This window comes from Symphalangus syndactylus, chromosome 1, assembly GCF_028878055.3.
Source record: "Symphalangus syndactylus isolate Jambi chromosome 1, NHGRI_mSymSyn1-v2.1_pri, whole genome shotgun sequence".
NCBI classification, from domain to species: Eukaryota; Metazoa; Chordata; class Mammalia; order Primates; family Hylobatidae; genus Symphalangus; species Symphalangus syndactylus.
The window spans coordinates 98296148-98321036 of record NC_072423.2 but is presented as its reverse complement, the minus strand read 5'-3'; the positions used below and the strand labels follow the sequence as shown (position 1 = coordinate 98321036).

The 24889-nt window shown below is 51.7% G+C and overlaps 1 pseudogene; it reads left to right on the top strand.

Moving 5' to 3' along the window:
- Positions 1–8601: 8601 nt before the first annotated feature.
- LOC129490551 (dnaJ homolog subfamily B member 6-like) lies at positions 8602–9380 on the top strand (annotated as a pseudogene).
- Positions 9381–24889: the final 15509 nt, after the last annotated feature.

The window sequence follows — 24889 nt, the reverse complement described above, 5'->3', positions numbered from 1 at the left end:
GTCAGCAGCAGGCTCCTCACCACCGGCTCCTGTCCCTCCTAGTCCCTCACTAGGCAGCACCCCAGCACTCTGGCCTCCCTCAGCAGGCCCATCTGCATGGGGTACAGAGATGGATTAGAACCCTCTGCAACAGCTGCCAATGGAAGCCTTAAACCAGCGTTCTAGGCTCCAATGCATGACCCCAGCCAGCCTGGCCCTCGCTGTCCTCACACAGGCCACCTCTGCGCCTCCTCCTGATCTCCTCCAGCCTAGACGTCCTCTCCTCTGCTCATCTGTGCCTGGAGGTCCAGCCCTGGGGAGGCTTCCTGCCCCCCACACCCATGGTGGCCTCGCCTCCATAGCCGTGGTTCGTGGGTGCTCAGGATTCCGGCATGGGCGTCTGGGTGTGCATATCCCCTCACTCCTGGGGTCCTCAGATGTCACATCCGTGGAGCCCACTGACCTCAGGCACTAGGGCTGTTCCGTGACCCCTGATTTCCCCTGCCATCTTTCTACACAGAAACAACCCCATGCCCTCTGTCTGGAGTATTCCAAACTGCCCTCCTTCATCTCTTTGCCCCCTGCACTTGGGGAATGTCTGCTAAAATGACTCTCACGTGTCACTCTGCAGTGGCAAAAAATCAGCTCCAGTCCCTCAGCCACCACCTGGAGGGCCTGCGGACCCTCCCTCCTTCATTCCCCATTCCCCACCCCAGCCCTTCCTAGCCCTCCACATCAGTGATTCACAAAGGACACAGTTCTAGTATGAGCAGGGGCTTGCTGGGGAAGAGGCTGTGTGGCAGAGGGCCCTTCCTGGCCCTGGCTTCCCTGGTGGGGGCCCTACAGGCCAGCCTTCCCTCCCCCACAGTGCACGGGCCAGTGCTGCCTGCTGGGGTCCTGACTCCACAAGGACGAGTTTTCCCTGAGCTGCCCCGCCAACTCCAGGGGCAACCTCCAGATGTGCCAGGGCCAGCCAGGGCCCCCAGAGGCTGAAACGAGGTCCCAGAGAGGGAAGGATGTGTCAGTGGTCCCCCTGGGATGGTCCATGATACCTCAAGGTGCCAATCACCCACACAAGGCCCAGCAGGCACTGAAGCAGGCCCACACCTGGGTGGGCATGGAACAGGCTTTCTGGAGAGCAATTTGGCAGTGCAAGGTAGTGCAAAGCAAAACAAGCAAAGCATGGATCCCACCCCTATCCGTCACTCACCCTCCAGGCCTAGAGCCTGAGAGAGTGACCACAGGCATGCAGTGCGTGCTCACACGGGGGCTGGAGAGCATGTGGAACAGAGGTTCCTCAAAAACTCAAACACGGCCGGGCGTGGTGGCTCAAGCCTGAAATCCCAGCAATTTGGGAGGCTGAGGCAGGTGGATCACCTGAGGTTAGGAGTTCCAGACCAGCCTGACCAACATAGAGGAACCCTGTCTCTATTAAAAATACAAAATTAGCCCAGCATGGTGGCACATGCTGGTAATCCCAGCTATTCGGGAGGCTGAGGCAGGAGAATCGCTTGAAGCCGGGAGGCAGAGGTTGCAGTGAGCCAAGATGGTGCCACTGCACTCTAGCCTGAGCAACAAGAGCAAAACTCCGTCAAAAAAAAAAAAAAAAAAAAAAAAAAAAACCTCAAACAGAATGGCTCATACCATCCCTCAGTCCTACAGCTGAATGGCACCCCAAATAACTCAAAACACACGTCTACACAAAAACCTATACATAAGTGTTCACAGCAGCAAATTCACAACAACCAAATGTCAACTCGAATACCCATCAGTGGACGCACGGATCAAAAAGATGCCGTCTTCCCATACAATGGGATGTCATTCAGCATGAACGGGAATGAAGCTGGGACACAGGCCACAGTGTGGGGGACCTTAACAGCGTGATGGCCACGGAAAGAAGCCGGGTCAGGGGCCACACGTTGGGTGACTCAGCTCTATGAAATGCCCAGAACAGGCAGGAAGCCAGAGGCTGGGGGAGGGGGAATTAGGAGTGACTGCTAAGAGGTGGGGTGGTTTTCTTTTGGGGTGATGGAAACGTTCCAGAAGTAGATGGTGATGGTGGTTGCAAAACACTGGGAATGTTCTCAATGCCACTGAACTGTAAACTTTAAAAGGGATAAAATGGGAAGTCTTCTGTGGCATGTATTTTCTACAATGAGAAAAACTGTTATCCTTGGCTGGGCATGGTAGCTCACACCTGTAATTCCAGCACTTTGGGAGGCTGAGGCAGGTGGATTACTTGAGTTCAGGAGTTCGAGATCAGCCTGGGTAACATGGTGAAACCCTGTCTGTACCAAAAATACAAAATTTAGCCGGGTGTGGTGGTGGGTGCCTGTAACCCCAGCTACTCGGGAGGCTGAGGCAGGAGAATCGCTTGAACCTGGGAGGTGGAGGTTGCAGTGAGCCGAGATCACGCCACTGCACTCCAGCCTGGGCGACAAAGTGAGACTCAGTATCAAAAAAATAAATAAAGAGAGAGAGAGAGAAAAAAACAACTTTAGTGTCTATCTAAAGGGGACAGGTGAAGTAACACTGGAGTTCACATTCTGCAGCATTAAAAAGGATGCAGAATGCTATTCAGTGACACAGAAAGATGTTCCCAAGCTATTCAAAGAAGCAGGTTTTTGGGAGGCTGAGGTGGGCAGATCATGAGGCCAAGAGATCAATACCATCCTGGCCAACATGGAGAAACCCCGTCTCTACTAAAAATACAACAATTAGCTGGGTGTGGTGGTGGGTGCCTGTAGTCCCAGCTACTTGGGAGGTTGAAGCAGGAGAATCACTTGAACCCAGGAGGCAGAGGTTACAGTGAGCCGAGATCACACCATTGCACTCCAGCCTGGTGACAGAGCAAGACTCTGTCTAAAAAATAAAAATAAATAAAAAATTTAAAAAAGCAGGTTAGAATGGTTTACTAGAAAGGTGTTTGAAGAAGATACACATATGTGAGTGTGCTTGGAAGTTCTGGAAGGGCAAACACCACAATGTTCACACTGGTCATCTCCGGGTGATGGGACGCAGAGCATTTTTGTGCGTGCGTCTCTGTGCCTGCACATTTGTTCTCAGCTGTTTCTAAAATTTCCACAGCAAACTTTTGTAACCGGAAAAAGTTTCAGAGCAGGAAAGCAAAAAGCAAGAAGTATCAGGAGTTTTCTAAAAGTCCAGCCCCCCAACCCCCGCATCCCAGCATATGGAGGCGTGGAGTGAAAGCCATCGTGGGCAGCCCCTCTCCAGTCCCTGTGGGCAGTGGACAAGGATGAACAGGCAGGGCAGGGCCCCCGCCCCCCGCCCAAACGGTCTGTGTATCTCCTGGCCATCATTCCTTCCAGCCAGGACACCACAGGACACCCGTTGAGGAGGAACTTACAAAGAGCAGGGGAAGGTCTTCCAGGCCCAGGGGAGCCCAGCACCTTTCCTTCCTGGACCAGTAGGACAGCATCACTCATTCATTTCTTCATTCATTCACATCTTTGTCAGACCTAACACCTGGCGAGTGCCCACTCAGACCCCATGTGAGGGCCTGGGAAGCCCAGGAGACTGGCTGAGGCAGGAACAGGAGGGTTCAGCCCTTTGCAGCAGCTCCCATTCCCTCTGCAAGCCCTGGTCTCTGTGGTGGTAAGAGCTGGTCTTCCCTTCCGGGCTGGAGGGATGCTGGCAGCATCAGGCTTTCTTCCAGAGAGCAGCCTAGTCTTCTCCAAGCCAGTCACATCCTCTTCTGCAATCAGCCTTGGAGGACACTCCCAGGCTCATTGGTGACTTTCTCCTCATTACTGACCCTGATCCTGCAGGCCAGTTCATGCTGAAGCCCTCCTATGTGCCAGGCCCTGACCTACGTGCTGGGGCTTCAGACAGGAGTCAGACAGAAGCTTCCTGTGTGATGGTGCGCTCCGGGAAAGCCATCTGAAAAACCAGATGTTCCCAGATAAGATGCTTAAAACCGAGTCATTCCCCCGCCCACATTGCCAGTGCTACCCCACACAGAACAAGAGCCACGTGTTCTGCAGGATGAGGCCTCGGCCATGTCCTCTCATCCCCTGGCCCAGCCACGCACCGACCCCCATCATGCCCACCACCCTGCAGCCCCTCCACCCTTCCAGGCTGGTGCTCCAATGCCTTAAACGCTTCCTGCCTCGGGGCCTTTGCAGTCTCAGGTACTCTTCTCCAGGTCTCTGCGGGGCTGAGTCCCCATTGCACGGTGATCTCAGCTTAAATACTGGCTTCTCTCACCTCTGTAGCTAAAGCGATTCCGCCTGAACACACCACCATTATCATCTACTTTTTTGATTTTCCTTTTTTTTTTTTTGATATGGTATCTCATTCTGTTGCCCAGGCTGGAGTGCAGTGGCACGATCTCTGCTCACTGCAACCTCCGCCTCCCGGGTTCAAGCGATTCTCCCTCAGCCTCCTGAGTAGCTGGGATTATAGGTACCTGCCACCACGCCCAGCTAAAATTTTTTGTATTTTTAGTAGAGACAGGGTTTCACCATGTTGGCCAGGCTGGTTTCGAACTACTGACCTCAAATGATCTGCCCACCTCGGGCTCCCAAAGTGCTGGCATTACAGGTGTGAGCCACCGTAACCCGCCGCTTATTTGATTTTCTTCCAAGCATTTATTACCATCCAAAACCATCTAGTGCACTGGTTCTCTTGCTGATTATTATTTCTCCCCCGGATGCTGTGGCCCCGAAGCAGGGACCAAATGTTTTGTGGCTGCTGTGTCCCCATCCCCCAGCACATGGCAGGTGCTTGATAAGCACTGTGTTGAGTGCATGGGGCGACCAGAAACAGGGGAGCTTGCTGGTCCCCAGCACTCCTGCAACAGGGCTCTGATCAGGGTGGCTCTCTGCTCTCAACTGCCCATTTTTTTTGAAACTGTTGTGAGAATCTGCAGTAATCACTTGGCTCGGCACTAATCCTGAGTTAATGAGGCCACACTGGTTCTTTGGTGTTAATATTCTCTGAAGTTCAGCTCTGAGGAAAATGAAAAGAAAGCCCGCCCCGCCACTTACCCATCACCAAAGAAAGACACAAGTGAGCATCCTAGAATTTGGGACGCATCAAAACCAAAGAAAAAAGCAGAACCTGCCCCGATGTTTGGCGCAAGCAGCCTCTGAGGGCCAGCCGTGCTCCGAGCGTTTGTAGTGCAGGGGCACAGCCCTCCAGATGTTCCTGGAAGGACTGCCACTTCAAACGCCAGGGCTCAAGCCCATTACCTGTGCAGCCTTTGTGTATTTCAAAGGGGAAGCCAGTTGAACTTTCCCTGTAATCATTGGGCCCCAACTTGCCTTTAATGGACCATCAGGGAACACAGCAAGGAGAACTCCCCAATCATTACCAGGTTCTGATGGTCTCGGAGCCCACCTGGAGAGGCCTGCGGGGCAGCCACCTGTGGCTCTTGCCACGCCTGCTCCAGGGAAGGCTAGGACTCCATCCAACTGTGCGCTGGACTGGGAGTCAGAAGCCACTACTTTGAGGGCCTATCTGCCTGGCCCCCCTTCCTGGGCCATGGTGTCCCACTCCCTGTATGTGAACCCCACCTCGGCCGCTTGCTTGCTGTGAGACCTTGGGCAGGTACCCTCACCTTGCTGAGTCCCTGTTTTGCAATTGGCTGTGGAGGATAAAAACAGAACCTGCTTCTTGGGTTTGCTCCAAAGTGTAGGCATTTTGTAATAAATGACAATACTCTGAAGAAATATGTACTGAGTAGAATTGTGTCCCCACAAAATGTATGTCTGCCTGAAACCTCACAAGGTGAACTTATTGGGAGAAGGATCTTTACAGATGTAGTTAAGGTAAGAATCAAAATGAGATCATCCTGGACTAGGATGGGCCCTAAATCCAGTGATCGGTATTCTTATGAGAGATGGCCGGGTGCAGTGGCTCACGCCTGTAATCCCAGCACTTTGGGAGGCCAAGGTGGGTGGATCCTCTGAGGTCAGGAGTTTGAGACTAGCCTGGCTAATATGATGAAACCCCATCTCTACTAAAAAGACAAAAAAGTTAGCGGGGTGTGGTGGCACACACCTGTAATCCCAGCTACTCGGGAAGCTGAGGCAGGAGAATCACTTGAACCCGAGAAGCGGAGGTGGCAGTGAGCTGAGATTGAGCCATTACACTCCAGTCTGGGCAACAAGAGTGAAACTCTGTCTCAGAAAAAAAAAAAAAAGAGAGAGAGAGACAGACAGACAGACAAGGAGAAGATATAGATATTCAGGAGGCCCTGTGAAGCTGGAGGCTGAGGCTGGAGTGATGCAGCCACAAGCCAAGGAATGTCTGCAGCCACCAGAAGGTGGAAAGGGCAGCAAGCATCCTTCCCTAGAGCCTTCAGAGGGAGCAGGGCCATGCTGACTCCCTGATTTTGAAATTTCTGGCCTCCGGAACTGTGAGACAATACATTTCTGATCTTTCAAGCTATCAAGTTTACAGTTGTTTATTATAGCAGCCTTGGGAAATTAGTAACAAATACAAGTCTTTGTTCTTGTAGTTGTTACTCTAAAGAATCCTCTGTGGCCAGGTGTGATGCCTCACACCTGTAATCCCAGCACTTTGGGAGGCCAAGGTGGGCAGATCACCTGAGGTCAGGAGTTCAAGACCAGCCTGGCCAACATGGTGAAACCCAGTCTCTACCAAAAATGACAAAAATTTTCTGGGTATGGTGACATACACCTGTAATCCCAGCTACTTAGGAGGCTGAGGCAGGAGGATGGCTTGAACCCAGGAGGCAGAGGTTGCAGTGAGCCAAGATAGCACCACTGCACTCCAGCCTGGGCGACAAGAGCAAAACTCCATCTCAAAAAAAAAAAAAAAAAAAGAATTCTCTGAGCCACTGAAATCTCTCACCAGACACTTAGGCCCACAGTGACCTCTGTAGATGAGCAGCTCCCTCTATCTCCAAAGCAATTGAAAAAGGAAGAAGCAATGCATAAGGGAAAGACAGACCTTGGTTTGGAATGTGGCTCTGAGCCCCTTCCTAGCTGTAGGACTTTGACAAGTCACTGATCCTCTGTGAACCTCTGTCTCTTTATGAAATGGGGACAATTATATCCACCTCCAAGAATTCTGTGATGATTAAACTAGGTCAGGATGTAAAGCATTCACACATAAGTGTTCAGTAAATGGGAAGGGTGTCTATATTAGTTTATTTGTTTATTTATTTATTTATTTATTTTTTTGAGATGAAGTCTCACTCTGTCGCCCAGGCTGGAGTGTAATGGTGCGATCTCAGCACACTGCAACCTCTGCCTCCCAAGTTCAAGTGATTCTCCTGCCTCAGCCTCCCGAGTAGCTGAGATTACAGGCATGTGCCACCACACCCGGCTAATTTTTGTATTTTTAGTAGAGATGGGGTTTTGCCATATTGGCCAGGTTGGTCTCGAACTCCTGACCTCAGGTGATCCATCTGCCTTGGCCTCCCAAAGTGCCGGGATTACAGGCGTGAGCCACTGTGCCAGGCCTATATTAGTTATCTACTGTTACATAGTACATTTCCCCAACATTTGGAGGCTGAAAACAACAATGGACCTTTATTATCTCACATAGTATTATAGCTCTGGATCAGATATGTGGGAGCAGCTTAACTGGATGTTTTTGGCTCAAGATCTCTCATGTTGAAATTAATATGTCAGCTAGGGCTGTAGTCTCATCTGATGGCTTGACTGGGGCTGGAGCATCCACTTTCAAGGTGCCTCACTCACATGTCTGTGGGCAGGAGGCCTCAGTTCCTCACCATTTGGACTTTCCATAGGGCTGCTTGGGTGTCCTCCCAACATGGCAGCTGGCTTCCCCCAGAGCATGTGATCCAAGAAAGAGAAAGGTGCAAGTGGCAATGTCTTGGATGTCATACTCCGCCACTTCCACCACATTCTACTGGTCCTAGAGTGCAACCCTGAAACAATGAGGGAGGGAACTCTACACAGGCACTGACACCAGACAGTAGCCCATTGGAAGCCATTGGGGGACTCGCTACCACTGTGTCTCAGAGGGCAAGGTGTTCTTGGGGATGCTGCCAGGCAAAAGCCTACCTAACAGGTGGCTTTGCTGTCCAGACTTGCCTCTGAGGCCAGCTGCCTGGGAGCTGGGAGCCTGATCTGGCCACATGCCCAGTGTTCCCCTATAATTTCATTTGTCTAAGGTCTCTCTGTGTCTCGCCGGGGCTCCTTCATGTGGGCACTAAGGACCAACATTGAGCCACAAAGGCTTCCAACCCAGAGCCCATGTCAGCATCCCACCCAGAGCCTCACGTCTTCTCCTGGGAGCCCAGCCTAAAGATTAGAGCCCCAGGGACCCCTCAGGGGCCAATGGGCAGGCCTGAGTTCTTGAGGGGGTAGTGTCCCGGACACCCACCAGGGCCCTACAGCAGCTCCCTGAGTGTGTTGTATGAGTATCCACGTGTGGGTGCATCATGTGCAAAACTGTATGTGAAGGTGTGTGCAGGCAGACGTGTGCACCAGCACAACTGGAATCTGTTCATGGGTGACAGAGTCTGACATTTCCATACATACAAAACATTGCAAGCACAGCAGTGCTGGAGCTGACAGGAGATTCAGGCCACCACCCCGCCTCCCCTGCGTCCTGTCACTGGCTGCCTCTGTTCTCAGACATATTCCAACAATCGCTTAAAACATGGTGGATTACTATGAAGTTCCAGGCATGCAGAGACACACCTCACCCAAGGATAGTAAAAAGGCATATCAGAAACTGGCACTGAAGTGACACCCAGATAAAAATCCTGAGAATAAAGAAGAAGCAGAGAGAAAATTCAAACAAGTAGTGGAGGCGTATGAGGCGCTGTCAGATGCTAAGAAATGGGACAACTATGACAAATAAGGCAAAGAAGGATGAATTGGTGGAGGAAGAGGTGGAAGTCATTTTGACAGTCCGTTTGAGTTTGGCTTCACATTTTGTAACCCAGATGATGTCTTCAGGGAATTTTTTAGTGGAAGGGACCCATTCTCATTTGACTTCTTTGAAGACCTTTTTGAGGACATTTTTGGGAATCAAAGGGGTTCCCGAGGAAGCAGAAGCCGAGGGACGGGGTCGTTTTTCTCCGCGTTCAGTGGATTTCCATCTTTTGGAAGTGGATTTTCTTCTTTTGACGCAGTATTTACTTCATTTAGGTCCCTGGCTCATGGGGGCCTCACTTCATTCTCTTCTACATCATTTGGTGGTAGTGGGATGGGCAACTTCGAATCAATATCAACTTCTGCTAAAATGGTTAATGGCAGAAAAATGACTACAAAGAGAACTGTTGAGAATAGTCAAGAAAGAGTAGAAGTTGAAGAAGACGGCCAGTTAAAGTCCTTAACAATCCATGGTAAGGAGCAGCTGCTGCATTTGGATAACGAGTAATTCAACGCACTCTTTTAACAGAAATGTTAAACTAAAACAAGCACCAGTGGAGGATGAACAGGAACTTTTTTTTGAAGATTTCAAATGAACTGGACTTTCAGTATAATTGTACCTAATGTAAAGTATTTATAACAGCTCACTGGAGCCTCCATTTGTCATAGACTTTTGAGTTAATTGTTGGGGCCACATAATAGGACCATTGTTTTGTTGTGGTTTTTTTGTTTGTTTTTGGTTTTGTCTTTTCTTTTTTTTTTAAGATGGAGTCTCACTCTGTCACCCAGGCTGAAGTGCAATGGCACGATCCCCCCTCACTGCAACCTCCGCCTCCCAGGTTCAAGTGATTCTCCTGCCTCAGCCTCTGGAGTAGCTGGGATTACAGGTGTGTGCCACCACACCCAGCTAATTGTTGTATTTTTAGTAGAGACAGGGTTTCACAATATTGGCCAGGTTGGTCTTGAACTCCTGACCTCAGGTGTTCCACTTGCCTTGGCCTTCCAAAGTGCTGGGATTACAGGCGTGAGCCACCATGCCCAGCCCATGTTTTTTTTTTTTAATTGGTGTAAATCTCTGCATGCACTTTGCTTTTTTATCAAACGTACTGCAAGGTGAGCCTTGATTCTTTTGTGTAGGACAATTAACACTAACACTAACACCAGCATAGATCTGCTTTTCCACGGCATCTGAAATGTGAGTCACATAGTGTCGGCCTGCTGTGAAGTTAACACTGCCAGGACGAATCTCCTACAGAAATAATTTCAATTTTTTTTTTTAGTATTTAGTAGTGAAAGATATTAATGCATTAATGGTAATACATTTCTGGTTTAATATAAATTAAGGATGTTTTCTAGTTGTGCATGAATGCTGGCAACTTAAACAATTGTTTAAGTGTTTAAATATGTAATATTAAGCTTAGGTTTAAAAAAGTAAAGCTGGTGGCTTTGCAGGCATGGTGGTTCACACCTGTAATCCCAGCACTTTGGGAGGCCAAGGTGGGTGTATCACAAGGTCAGGAGATCGAGACCTTGGCTAACACCTTGGCTAACACGAGACCTTGGCTAACACGAGACCTTGGCTAACACGTGGCTAACACGGTGAAACCCCGTCTCTACTAAAAGTACAAAAAATTAGCCGGGCATGGTGACAGGCACCTGTAGTCCCAGCTACTCGGGAGGCTGAGGCAGGAGAATGGTGTGAACCCGGGAGGTGGAGCTTGCAGTGAGCTGAGATTGTGCCACTGCACTCCAGCCTGGGTGACAGAGAGAGACTGTCTCAAAAAAAAAAAAAAAAAAAAAGTAAAGCTGGTAAACTGGGTCTTTGTCACTTGCTTTAAAAAAAAAAAAGAAAGAAAGAAAAAGAAAATAAATGCAAATGTGTATGGTGTATTCTTTCCTGAGTGGGATCTGTTAAAAAAAATGCACATGTCATGCATGTAAAATGGGTAAAAAACACCAACAAAGCAAACACACATAAACCCACCACCAAGCTTCATGAATACAATATCACCAACAGTCTGGTACCCAACGTTCCCTCTCTCCCCAGAGGTAACCATTTTTCTGCATTTGGAGACTTCCTTTTTTCACTTCCTATCTTGTGTGGGAGATTCATCCCTACCAATGGCTAAAAATTCTTTTTTCTTTTTCTTTTTCTTTTTCTTTTTTTTTTTTTCCTTTGAGATGGGGTCTCATTCTGTTGTCCAGGCTGGAGTGCAGTGGTGCGATCTCTGCTCACTGCAACCTCCACCTCTCGGGTTCAAGTGATTCTCCTGCCTCAGCCTCCTGAGTAGTTGGGACTACAGGTGAGCACCACCACACCTGGCTAATTTTTGTGTTTTTTAGTAGAGATGGAGCTTCACCATGTTGCCCAGTCTGGTCTCAAACTCCTGACTTCAAGTGATCCACCTGCATTGGCCTCCTGAAGTGCTGGGATTACAGGCGTGAGCCACCATGCCCAGCCTAGAAATTCATTTTTCACTGCTGCCTAGCAATCCACCACATGACTATAACACAAACCATGTGACCATTCTCCTGTTGGGGATGTTCAGATCTTTTCTTGTTATCATTGTTGCTGCTGCCATTCCCAACAACACTGGCTCCAGCACACACATTTTTCTAGGGTGTATATACCTAGGAGTTGTTTCTGGGGAGGAGGGTACAGCTTCACCTGTGCCAGCTTCTGCTATCTCTCTCTTGCAGACCCGAGCCATCAGGTAAAAAGGTCCAGCTACCCTGCTGAAAAGACTATGTAGCAAAAGACCATGCAGGAGAACAGAGAGAGAGAGAGAGAGAATGAATGAATGAATGAATGAATGAATGAAAATGAGAATGCCCAGCCAGCCCAGCCGAGGCACCTGGCATGTGGATGAAGCCATCTTGGAACTTTCAATCACAACCACGCTCCCAGCTGAATGTACCCATGGGAGTGACCCAGCCCACCACATGGATCCAAGATGAGCCATCCCTGCTGAGCCCTGCCCAAACTGCAGAATTATGAAAAAAAAAAAAAAAAAAAAAAAAAATGGTGGATGTTTTAAGCCCCTAAGTTTTGAAGTGGCTTACCATGTAATAAGAGATCATGGAAAACATTAGCCATCCTATAACTACCCCAAAAGTTTGGTCATAAAATCAAAGCAAACCATGAACCTCATCCTGCCCCAGATACGATCACTAACTATATGCAGCCTCTCCCCAGCCCATGGCCAACTTGCTTATGCTCCATCTACACCCCCCACCCCCACAGTGAACTCTCCTTTTGGTGGGGAGAGGTGGGTGGGCAGCATAGCTAGGTCTTGACCTGCCAGGAGGAAATCCACAGCCTGGGCAGGACACTGATGCTGGATGCTGATACATTTCATCTTCAAGGAAGACCTGAGAGGGTCCCTGGCACAAACCCCAGCCAAGGGGTCCCCAGACAGGTTTTTCCTCCCAGATATTCCAACAGGGACAAAAGGAAGTGGTTCACAGGGAATCCCTGGGAAAGCCACAGGAAAAGCCAGCAGAGCCTTGGGCGGGCTGAGAAGGGAGAATTTTTTCTGTAAAAGGTCATCCTGTCTCCTGCATTCCTTCATCGCATTTCCAGCCACCAGAGCATCTATGAAAGTCTTTATTCTTCCTCTCTTGGCTCCAACCAAACATTCACTGCTGTAGTGGAAGATGGACTCTGGCTGCAGGGAGTGGGGAGAAAGAGGCCTTTCTTTCTCTTTCTTTCTTTCTTTCTTTCTTTCTTTCTTTCTTTCTTTCTTTCTTTCTTCCTTCCTTCCTTCTCTCTTTCCTTCCTTTTTTTCTTCCTTCCTTCTTTTCTCTCTTTTCTTTATTTCCTTTCTCTCTTCTTTCTTTTCTTTCTCTCCTTTCTCTCTTTCTTTCTCTCTTTCCCTCTCCTTTCTTTCCTTCTCTCTTTCTTTTTCTCTCCTTTTCTTTCCTTCTTCCTTTTCTTTCCTAGGATTTGTAATGTTTATATGCTTCACTGGCCCCCAGGGTCAAGGCTTTAGGCCCCCGCAGAATGTTTTCAGAGATCCACCGACTCCCTTGGGAAGAGCTGGGAGAAAACACAGAGGGTGTCACCAGGCTTATGACCCTGCACCCGCAGGGGATGGGACCCAGTTGGCAGAGTTGGACACCAGCTGTTTGCCAATGAAGTCTCAGCTACTCCTCGCACTCAGATGCCTGCCGTGGCCCTGCCCACGTGTGTGGGATCACAGCACAGCCCTCAGGATCCCGCTGCTCCTGAAATGTCTGCTTAAAGGAGGCCCAACTGCTTGACAGACTCGTCTCCTGTTCTGGCTTCTGATGCCCCACGGAGCCCAGTCATTTGTGCAAGTTACTGGGGCTGTTAGACCTGGCCAGTGAGTCATGGGGCTGATTCCTCTTGGGAGGTGCTCACGAGCCCAACCTCAGAACCAAACACTCTGAGGCTGAAGAGATTGGGCACGTGCCTAACAACCGTCACATCTAGGGGGTCTCTGGGTGGAGTGGGGGGTACTTGGGCCTACCTCTCAATCCTGTAATCTTCCACCTTCTCTCTGAGTGGCCTGGGCAGGTCCCCTCACCTCTCTGAGCCTCAGTTTCCTTACCTGTAAAATGGGCACAAATCACCCCTGCCTCTTGGGTTGTTGACAAGATTTGGGAGAGAGTTTCCACGGGCCTGCCCACTTTGGGAGCCTCATATAGGAAAGTGTAGATGGACCTTGTCTGTTACTCCAGGGCTGGCTCAGGGTGTCCCTGCCAGGGGCTGCAGAAACCCCACAGAGACCCGGTTTTCAATGAGTAGGCATCTCACCCTCATAAGCCACAGTGGCCCTGGCCCCAGCTCCCCATCACCTGCGTCTGACACTTCAGCCATCGTTTAACATCAGAAAGTTGACTGCTGGCCTGCAGGGGCTCAGCCCTGCCTTAATGGGACAACCTCAGGGGTCCTGCCCTTTGAAGAGGGTCTTTATGGTAATTGATGGTAATAGCGGTCAGCCTGGGGCCCCAGGTAGGAAGCCCCCCTGGGGCTAATCAAATTAGCCAGAAAACAAATTACTTTCAGCCAAAACAAATCACGTTCAATCACAGAGCAACATATAAGACCCCCAAACCACAAAGCCACTCACAGTTCAAGGAACAGACAAGGGGATGAGGGACCCAAGATAGTGGGCTGATCACAGCACAGAGATGGGTTCAAGCCAGGCCTCCTTCCCCCTATCCAGTGGCCAGGACTGGGGGCCCCTCTTGAGCTGGGTTTACCTGTGACTAAAGTGTGTGTATGTTTTGTTTTTTGGGGGAGGTGGTGATGTTCCCTGGTCAAGCTGTCGTCTAAGTATTAGGTGAGAGTTCCTGTCTGTTGTATATGGATGCATTGAGGGTCTTCCTCTTGACGTAGAGACAGATGTTTCCCAAAGGAATCATAAGCACAGTCCTGAGAGGGAGGTGCACTGATACCTAAAGAGAGGATCCCACCCAGGCTCACTGGTCATGTCACAAATAAGGTGACCAGTCCCAGCTACTCAGGAGGCTGAGACAGGAGGATCACATGAGCCCAGGAGGTTGAGGCTGCAATGGGATGTGATTGTGCCACTGCACTACAGCCTGGGTGACAGAGCCAGACCCAGTCTCAAAACAAACAAACAAACAAAACAACAACAACAAAAACTCACAAAAAACAAAGCTCCAGAACCTCTGTGCACGTGGTACAGAAGGGACCCACGTGGTCCATATCTATAGGATGTCAGTGGTGTAAGTAGCCTCACCTGGTGGACCCCCAAAACCTTCTACCCCTAAGCCGGGGTCTGCACCCATCCCTCCAGGCCTGGCTGATGCTGGGGAACGCCAACGCCAGAGCTGTTTACCCCATCTCTGCCTCCGTGGATGGCGAGGAGGTCGGAGGTCCTGCCAGGAGCAAGGATATCTAACCCCGGGTTGGCAAATGGAAGCGGGCAGGGCTGACCTCCCACCCAGATGCGCTCTGCCTCCTCCACACGGGAGATGCGCCGAGGCTCTCACCTGCACAGCAAGCACTTAGTGAAGCACCTCCAGGGGCCAGGCCAGCACCCAGCCCAGGTCGGGGGCAGTCATCGAGGCCCCCATGGCCTCATAAGGAGGCAGGGGTGTAACCAGAGGCCAACTGGCCACAGTGGACACATGGCCCAAGGACGGAGGGGCACCCTTGAGGCAACAACCCCTCTGTTCAGGAGGTTCCTGACAGGACCCAGGTTAGGGCCAGTGACCCAGGGAAGGGGCCTCCAGGGCAGAGACCAGCAATGCCAGGCATAGTCACAGGTGGCCAGATCCAGGACCCCCCACAGCCATTCCTAGCTGGAGGTCGCCAGTCCCCACCACAGGTTTGCCACGGGTCTGTGCTCAGCAGGATCTCTGTGGTGGTCAGGACAGGTGGAGGTGAGGTGGGCCTGGAGGTCAGAGCGCAGAGAGGAGGAGGCAGCCGCCATGCCTCCACGGGCTTCACTCCACAGCCCTCAGGGTAAGCCCAGGTTTTCTAGCCCCTGGCCTTGAGGCATGAGGTCCAATCCACACAGAACCTCTTTCTTATGGTATGACCTTGGATAAGTGGCTTAACCTCTGGTCTGTAGAACCTTCTAGGAGATTCTTTCCCATCATGCTTCCTCTCCTCCAAAGACAGCCTGTATGCACGGCCCCTCCTCACCCCTTGACTCCTGCCCCTGGGCCCAGATGCTTGGCCCCCTGTCTGTCCTGGTTCCTGCATGTGCCCGGACCCAGAATGCGCCTCCACCCTTGCCCCTCTCTCCTGCAGCATTAGGCGTCGTCCTCTGCACTCTCCTTCCCCAGCCCTGTGGAACCCACCCAGCCAGGCCGGCCCCTCCCTGGGATCCCCAACCTGCTCTTGGCACATCCAGCAGCTGCTCCTTCACCCTCAGCCTCTGATCACCCCTCACCCCCCAGAGTGCTCCACACCGTGTGGATGCCTCTTGGCCCCAGTCACCTCCTCCTCTGTTCTGCATGCTGCTCTCTCTGCATTCACTGACGTCCTAAGGCCGCAGAGCTGTGGCTCCATCTGACCCCTCTCCCCCATGCTCACCGGGCAGGCAAGCTCCCTGATGTGGCTTGGCTGTGTCCCCACCCAAATCTCATCTTGAATTGTAGCTCCCATAATTCCCATGTGTTGTGGGAGGGACCCGGTGGAAGATGATCGAATTATGGAGGTGATTTCCCCCGTACTGTTCTCGTGGTAGTGAACAAGTCTCACGAGATCTGATGGTTTTATAAGGGGCTTCCACTTTTGCTTGCCTCTCGTACTCTCTACTGCCGCCCTGTGAAGACATGCCTTTTACCTTCCGCCATGATTGTAAGTTTCCTGAGGCCTCCCTAGCAATGTGGAACTGTGAGCCAATTAACCTTTTTCTTTTATAAATTACCCAGTCTCGGGTATGTCTTTATGAGCAGTGTGAGAATGAACTAATACACTTCCCAATGCCCTTGAGTTGAAATTCATTGACTCTGGTGACCCAGAATGTCTGTCTCCCTGGACTCCAGACTCTCGCCTCCAGCTGCCCCAGAGATTGCTGCATGGATGTCTCACAGGACCTCCAACTCCACAAGTCCAAACTATGCCAGGACCTCCCACTCAAACCTGCTCCTTTCACCCACCTCCCAGCTGGGGACTCAGCCACCCTACCCTCCTGCTCCCAGGCCAGAAGCCCCATCCAGCAGCAGGCCCTGTCCCCTCACCCTGCAGGATGGAGGCAGAATCTGACCACCCCTGGTGCCAGCCACCATCGGAGTCCACCTGTGCCCCTTCCCGCTCAGTGCAACCACCTTTGTGCTTTTACACTCTGGGATCCTCTTGCTCAGAGCAAAAGCCAGTGTTCTTACAAGGCCTCCGGGACCCCACAGATCTGTGAGCCGGAGCCCAATCTCAAGCAGCCCTGCTGTGGAGAGAGACACGTGTACAAGAGCCCTGGGGTCCCTGGTGGAGGGCAGCCACCTTGGACCTCCGACCCAGCCCAGCCTCCTGAGGATGGAAGTCTCAGAGGGAGACCAGAGGTCAGGTAGAGCGGTCACAAGCTGACCTTGCTGGGTCCCCAGTTCCTGCGCACAGAATTGTGAGCAATACTAGGGTTTTGTGTGAAGCCACTAAGCTTGGGAAGGCAGCAGCACCTGATGTATTACACACTTAGCTGCTTAGTTATTTTTCAGTCCCAACCCCCTCCTCCAGAATTACAGCTCCTCAAGGGCAGGGACTTGACTTCGCTCCCTGATGAGTCCTCAGCACCTAGACTGGTGTTTGACCGGTGGCTGAGGCACTCAGTAGATATTTAGCTTATTTGAGTATTAAGTGAAGAAATGGCAACGGGGCATGTTGCCAGGCACTTAGCTGCTGGCAGACCTCAGGGAATGTTACCGTCAGGTCTCTCGGGGTCGCTGACAACAAGGCCCAGCTCCCCCAGTGCCAGGGGAGGAGGCAGCCACCCTCCCTCTCAGGCCTGGGCTGGCCGGCAGAACTCATGCCTAGCTCCGATAGCAGAGGCATCAGCTGCCTGTCATCTGTCTCCTCAGTTCATCTTCTGCTTCTCTGACTCTCAAATAGTCCCTTAATTGACCATTTGGCCCCTAAATTAGGGGCGATTAGGATCAACCCCCAAGTATCATTTCAGATGGCGGCCAGGGGCCTGAAGCCCCTCTTTGGGGTCCTGGGGGTCCTTCGACTTGGTCAAATAAAGGTCAGCCCTCTGGCCTGGCATGGGTGCCTTGGTAACCTCTGACTCTCAGCTCTTAAACCTGAGCCCTGGTGATTCAGACCCAAGGGACTCACTGCAAATGGCCAACTAGGAAACGCCCGAGGATGCAGTGTGGAGACAGCCCTTCATGTGCCTGGAACCTGCAGAACATCCCTCTGCAGCCAGCATTCTGCTGGCCACTCTTTCTTTCTTCTGCACATAAGCTCCCAAGCTACAGAAAGGCACGCAGATACCACAGCCAGCCCAGGAGGACCTCAGCACCCCATCTCATGGATTTGAGGCTCATCTTGCAGCAGTCGCTATTGTTGCCGTTCCAACCTCCTACCTGCTGCCTGGACCTAGGCAACTCTGCAAACATCTGCAAGCCTCAGTCTCCTCATCTGCAAAACTCAGACAGTCATAGTACCTGCAGTTTTGTAGTGTTGTTCTGAGGGTCGTATGGTACAAGGGGCATGTCATTCTTTCTACACATGAGAAACAGTGAATCCAAGCTCCTGGGGCTCCAGAGCCATTGTCTCTCCCAGTTCCCAAGCTGGCCCCACCAACCAGGCTGGAAAGAAGCCTCGGTGAGCTTAACCGGCCCAAGGAACGTCCAGGGTCCCACTGTTCTGGCAGTCTTTCTCCTGGGCTTGCGTGCAAGACAGTGTGTGCAAGTGTATGCACACGTGGGGGCATTTCTCTGGGCAGCCTGCATCCGTATGCACACACACACACATGCCCAGGCAGGCCAGCCTGGTACAGCTGTGCAGGTTACACCCTGTGCCAGGGCCCCTCCTGGATGATGCCCAGCCTCCCACTGCCTGCCAAGCTGCATGCCCAGAGCAAGGGGCATCTTTTTCTCTGTTGCAGATACTGCGAGTGCAGAGCACCTGTCAGCCTTCCCCTCCTGGTGATGCCCGTCTCTCTCAAAGGCTTGGCTCTGGCTTCCTCAACTCCAAGTCCCACTCCTCACACCTGTGGCTCCAGCCGTAGGATGCTCCCCGGCTCCTGTTCCATGACCTCTCCCTCTCATCAGCTGCCTTCAGTTCAGGGCCCTCAGCCCTAGGGTGTGCCATCCCCATCGTGGCTCTGACTGCCCAGTACCCGCCCTGCTCGTCTGTGGTGCCCTCCATGGGCAGGCAGGGCCAGTGCAGTGCAGCGCAGCAGTTGGACAGGTGGAACTCTCACCCTGGTCTCCATGTCCCTGGGCCTGGCCTGGACAGACAGGCTGGGCCGCCCCCTGGGAGCAGGAGGGGCATATGTTCTGCATCCAGGCCGGCTCTGTCTGGGAGATGCCTCCGAGCCAGGCCCACCACTAGCACCCATCCGGCGCCATGGAGAGCAGCCCATCAATCAGCAGAGGATGCAATTGTGTGGTCTTTGAGATGGCCCAGGACAAACGCCTGACGCAAGGCTAAATGGGGACCGTCATAGCACCTGCAATTTTGTCGTGTTGTTCTGAAAGTCATATGGCATGATGGCCATATCATTCTGCCCATATCATTCCACCTCTGAAACATTCCTGTGAGGCAGGGAGAGCCACACGCCCTGTCCCCGGGAGCTCCTGGGCAGCACCCCCTCGGAAGCCGAAAATCCCAGAGAAGACAGATGCCCGCAGCGGGGCGGCAGGATGGCAGGAGCTGGAGGCCTTGGGTCCCAGCTCTGCTTGGCCTCGGAGAGTCAGGCTTGCTCTCTGGGCCTCAGTTTCCTCTCAGAAACACAGGGTTCCTTCCCCCTCTGATGGTGGATGCGGCCGGGACATTGCAGACAGTAAGTAGGTGCACCCCAAGCATGAAATCGAGGCCTCAGATCCCCATGTGAAGGGGATGGGGACGGATATGTCTGTATATTCCAGATAGTGAGTGCAGGTGTTAGCCAGTGCTTATCGGGTTACCTCGGAATCTAAACCATTCCCAGGGCCCACGCCCAGCGCCAGAGCTCCCCATAGGTTTATTCACACCTGGAAGCTGCAGGCGCTTGATGTGGTCCCTCTGATGTGCATGCGCTCTGAAATCTAAACCCCCTTTGCTACAGGCCTACAGAGACTCCGCAGGCGCCCAGGGAGAGGCCCCGGCAGGGCAGGCACCCTCTCCACCCTGACTCACAATGTCCTTGGGTGCCTGCTGTCCGGCCTGTTCCAATGGGGTCTTGTCTGCGTCCACTTTTCCTCCAGGTTCCTCTCCCTCTCCTGTGACCCGAGGGCCATCACCCTGTGGAATGCCGCACCTCGGGAAAGGAGCAACCTCCAATGACCTGGCTTGTGCTTTTCCCCGGCCTCCCAGCTGCCTCCCACCTCTGGGCGATTTACGGGATCACGAACCACCTCAAGGGTGCAATTCCTTGTCCTGGTGCCAATTGGCCTCCAAAGTGCTTTACAACCTGCTTGTAGCACCGAGAAAGGGAACCAGCCCCCTGGATGGCCCCGAAACCATGGTGGCCCCGCCATTTGGCACCCAGGGCCAGGCAGGCCTGGAATCTGCCCTAAGCCCAGCCACTGCGACAGCCGCTTCCTCCTTTCTGCACTGCATTCCAGTCATATACGGTCATTCTTTACGTAAAAGCATCGAAGGGCGTAGCTCTTCAGAAGGACAGGAGCGTGAATCCCACTGTCTCTTCCTTCAGGTTTTCAGGTGTGAAAAGGGGACAACAAAAGCTATTCTTCAAAATCGTCACGAGGTTGAAATTAGATGACAGCTGTCAAGCAATGGCCTGTCGCAAACACTTCATAAATGGTGATGGTTTTATTAACATCATAGTGGAAACGGCCAGGAATCTCGCCTTCCAGAGATAGGCATGGCTACTGTTTTATGGTCTCTCCATGCATACTTTTTCCTTCTTCTGTCCTGGAAAATCTCAGACATGCTGAAAAGTGCAAAAAAAAGCCCACAGCAGTTTTTTGTTTTTTGTTTGTTTGTTTGTTTTGAGATGGAGTGTTGCTCTGTTGCCCAGGCTGGGGTGCAGTGGCACCATCTCAGCTCACTGCAACCTCTGCCTCCTGGATTCAAGCGATTCTCCTGCCTCAGCCTCCTGAGCAACTGGGATTACAGGTACACGCCACCGCATCCAGCTAATTTTTGTATTTTTAGTAAAGACAGGGTTTTACCATGTTGGCCAGGCTGGTCTCGAACTCCTGACCTCAGATGATCTGACCACCTTGGCCTCCCAAAGTGCTGGGATTATAGACATGAGCCACCACACATGGCCCACAAGGCAGTTTTGTGAATAATTTTAAAGTGAAAATTCACAGAACAAATGGCCCTGCCAGAGATAGACCCCAACCAGCATACGGAAGCCTCTCCCATCCCTTCTGAGCCCAGCCGATCCTTCTCTCCCCAAGGGAACTACCGTTCTGACTGTGCCCTGCTTTCTTTATAGCTTTACAGCCTAGGTATTCCTCTCTAAAAAATGTCCTTTTTTACTTGTCCCCACGTGTAGGTCTTGCCTTTTCCCTCTTCATTATATTTGTGAGATTTATTCGTGTGAATGAGTGAACTTGTACTTGTTTTATTTTTCCTTGCTGTATCATATTCCACAGTGTGAATGTGCTATTAGGTTGGTGCAAAAGTAACTGCAGTTTTTGCCATTACTTTCAATGGCAAAACCCACAATTACTTTTGCATCAACCTGATACAATTAATTCAGTCATCTCCCCATAGAGAGACAGGTGGGCTGTCCTAATCTGGAGCTGTTGGAACCCGGCTGCTCAGAACACCTTGGTCCCGAGGGGAATCCACCCAGCAGTCATACCACACGCAGACCTTCAACTTTACCAAATGATGCCAACCTGGCTAGGCGTGGTGGCATGCACCTGTAGTCCCAGCTACGTGGGAGGCTGAGGCAGGGGGATCACTTGAGCCTGAAAGGTCGAGACTACAGTAAGCTGAGATGACACCACTGCACTCTGTTTTTTAAGCAGACAGTTTTGATCTGCAGATATTGAAAAGGAAAGTTAGATACAAGAATTAGCCAGACATGGTGGTGGGAGCCTGTAATCCCAGCTACACAGGAGGCTGAGGCAGGAGAATCACTTGAACCTGGGAGGCAGAGGTTGCAGTGAGCTGAGACTGCACCACTGCACTCCAGCCTGGGCAACAAGAGTGAAATTCCGTCTCAAAAAAAAGAAAAAAGAAAAGAAAACTTAGGGTTAGTATGTGGCTACACAGATGTCAAACAAAAAGGTTTTCCTATAAATGCTGTGTGTGCAGAGAACACTTTTTTTTTTGAGATGGAGTCTCGCCCTGTCGCCCAGACTGGAGTGCAATGGCATGATCTCGGCTCACTGCAACCTCCACCTCCCAGGTTCAAAGGATTCTCCTGCCTCAGCCTCTGGAGTAGCTGGGATTGCAAGTGCCCGCCACCACGCCCAGCTAATTTTTGTATTTTTAGTAGAGACAGGGTTTCACTATGTTGGCCAGGCTGGTCTCAAACTCCTGACCTCAGGTGGTCCGCCCACCTTGGCCTCCCAAAGAGCTGGGATTACAGGCGTGAGCCACAGCGCCTGGCCCACATAGAACATTCTTAGGCACACACAACAAAAATCTGTTAAGAGCAGGACTACTGAGAGCGGTGGGGGGGCTGCTTTCATATTTCATTTTATACCCTTTTTATGGTTTAACATAAACATGGCTCACATTGAGCATGTTTGTTTTGGGCTCATATGGCAGGTGATGTTCTGAAGCCTGGTTTTATGGAATGCCAGGGAAATCTGTCTATGTCAGCAAGCACACCTTGCTACCGAGACTGGCACAGCCACTCATGGTTTGGGTACCAAAGTGTCCCCTGAGACTGGACATTGAGGTTGGTTCCAATGTTTCACTATAAATAAGAGAGTAATCTATTTATCCAGATAGACATTTTCACACACTCAGGTGATCCCCCCCACCCAACTTCCAGGTGTTTTTTGTTTGTTTGTTTGTTTGTTTTCTCCTGAGGCAGAGTCTCTCGCTCTGTCGCCCAGGCTAGAGGGCAGTGGCATGATCTTGGCTCGCTGCAACCTCCACCTCCCTGGTTCAAGCGATTCTCCTGCCTCAGTCTCCCAAGTAGCTGGGATAATAGGCGCACACCACTACGCCCAGCTAATTTTTGTATTTTTAGTGGAGACGGGGTTTCACCATGTTGCCCAGGCTGGTCTCGAACTCCTGACCTCAAGTGATCTGCCCGCCTCGGCCTCCCAATGTGCTGGGATCACAGGTGTGAGCCACCATGCCCTGCTGTATTTTTCAAACATTATAAAAGTTCTGCACAGTCTTTAGAGAAAATTTGAAAATTAGGAAAAAAACTAAAGAGAAGAGCCCACCAGGGACTCCCCACCAATGACCCCATGTGCTGGGCTTGTGTTTTTCCTGAATTGGGAGCCACTTCTGCACTGAGGTCTGCATTTTAGGTCACAGTCTTCCCCGCTGCTCTGAACCCAGGCAGAGTGGCCCTGGAAAACCCCACCATGATCCTCTCGCCTGGGGTTAAAGGTCGTCTGGGCTTCATCATCTCTGGGGACAAGCCCAAGCCTGCACCCAGTGCAGTTCACCCTGAGCTCCTCTCCCTGGGGTGCTGGGCTAGCCAGGAGCTCAGAAAGTTTCTCTTTCTCCTACTCCATCTCCCCTGAACCCGACTTCACTCATGCCACAGATAACCATCGATCACCTCCAGTGCTCCAAGCGCTGAACTAATGCTGGAGAAACAGCAGTACTCGGGTGGACAAGGTCCCTGCCTGCCCCTGTGAGTTCACACTCCTGCTCCTCCAGCAGAAGAAGCACAGAGTCACTAAGTAAATGCACAAACAAAGAAGTCAGGCCCCCAGCACTGTGGGAGGCCGAGGCAGGCGGACCACATGAGGTCAGGAGTTTGAGACCAGCCTGACCAACAAGATGAAACCCTGTCTCTACTAAGAATACAAAAATTAGCCGGGTGTGGTGGCGGGCACCTGTAATCCCAGCTACTTGGGAGGCTGAGGCAGGAGAATTGCTTGAACCTGGGAGGCGGAGTTTGCAGTGAGCTGAGGTTGCACCATTGCACTCCAGCCTGGGCAACAAGAGTGAAACTTTGTTTCAAAAAAAAAAGAAGAAGAAGAAAGAAGGAGAAGAAGGAGGAGAAGAAGAGGAGGAGGAGGAGGAGGAGAAGTCAGGGCAGGCGCAATGGCTCACGCCAGAACTTTGGGAGACCAAGGCAGGAGGATTGCTTGAGGCCAGGAGTTTGAGACCAGCCTGGGCAACATGGTGAAACCCTCTCTCTACCAAAAATACAAAAATTAGCTAGGCGTGGTGGTGTGCACCCATAGTCTCAGCTACTCGGGAGACTGAGGCAGGGGGACCACTTGAGCCTGAAAGGTCGAGGCTATGGTGAGCAGAGATCACACTCCTGCACTCCAGCCTGGGTGGGTGACAGAGCGAGACCCTGTCTCAAAGAAGAAGTCAGGTCATATAGCGTTGGAGCCAGAAGTCAGGCACTCTGGAGTCTGTTCTTTCTCTACCTCTACCCTTTGGTTGAGCCCCCCAGGCTGCCATGTCACATCACCTTCCATCTGTCCACCAACTGTAGTTGTGCAGTGCGAAGCCTGTGCCACTGTGCACAGCAGCCTTGTACAAGGGTCCTTGTCCTCCCTGTCCCCTTTGTCTTGCAGAGACCGGGAAGCTGATAAACAAAGGTTCCTAAGGCCTGGTGTCTGCCAGTCCACCCTTCCTGGAAGTTTCTATAATACAGAAAAAGCCCTCACGAAGGGCACCACTCTGCCCTCTGATGGCCTGTCTGGGTTACGGGGAGGCACAGCGAGAGAAAAACAGCACCTGCCGTGTGCCAGGTCCAGCGCTGGGTGTTTCTGGGCAGCTTTCATTTACTCTTCAGGGTGGCTCTGTTTTATGGGTGAGGAAACTGAGGCTCAGAGAGGACAAACAGCATCGCAAAGCTGGTCAGTGGCAGACCCAGGAACACAGCAGCTTTGGCAGCCGATCTGTGGCCTGTAAAGGGGGTGCCCTCCCCCTTTGGCTAAAGCACAGGTGGCGATCCCCAATTTGTTCCCTGCCCATTAACAGCCCGACCTCTGAACCATATTGGGCGTTAAGGAATTAGAGCCGAGATTGCCACCTTTTGGGAACTGACACCCCTATTCTTATGTAACCCCGCCCCGCCTCCTCCGTCCCTCCAAGTGTCAGCTGGCAAACATCTGTCCTGTAAATCAAAGCGCTTGCGGACTCGCCAGGTTTGACAGGTCTCCGAGAATTTCATGGAGCCCTTTGGAGAAGACACCATCATGGGCTGCGAACGCATTTGAAAAAGTTAAAAGCCTCCTTCGCAAGCACAAAGTGGCCTGGAGAGCCTGGCTCCAAGAGGTCACAGCCCTGGGCAGCCAAGCCAGTGAGCCAGGGAGCGGTGGATTCCATCCCAGGGGGCAGCTCCTCTGAC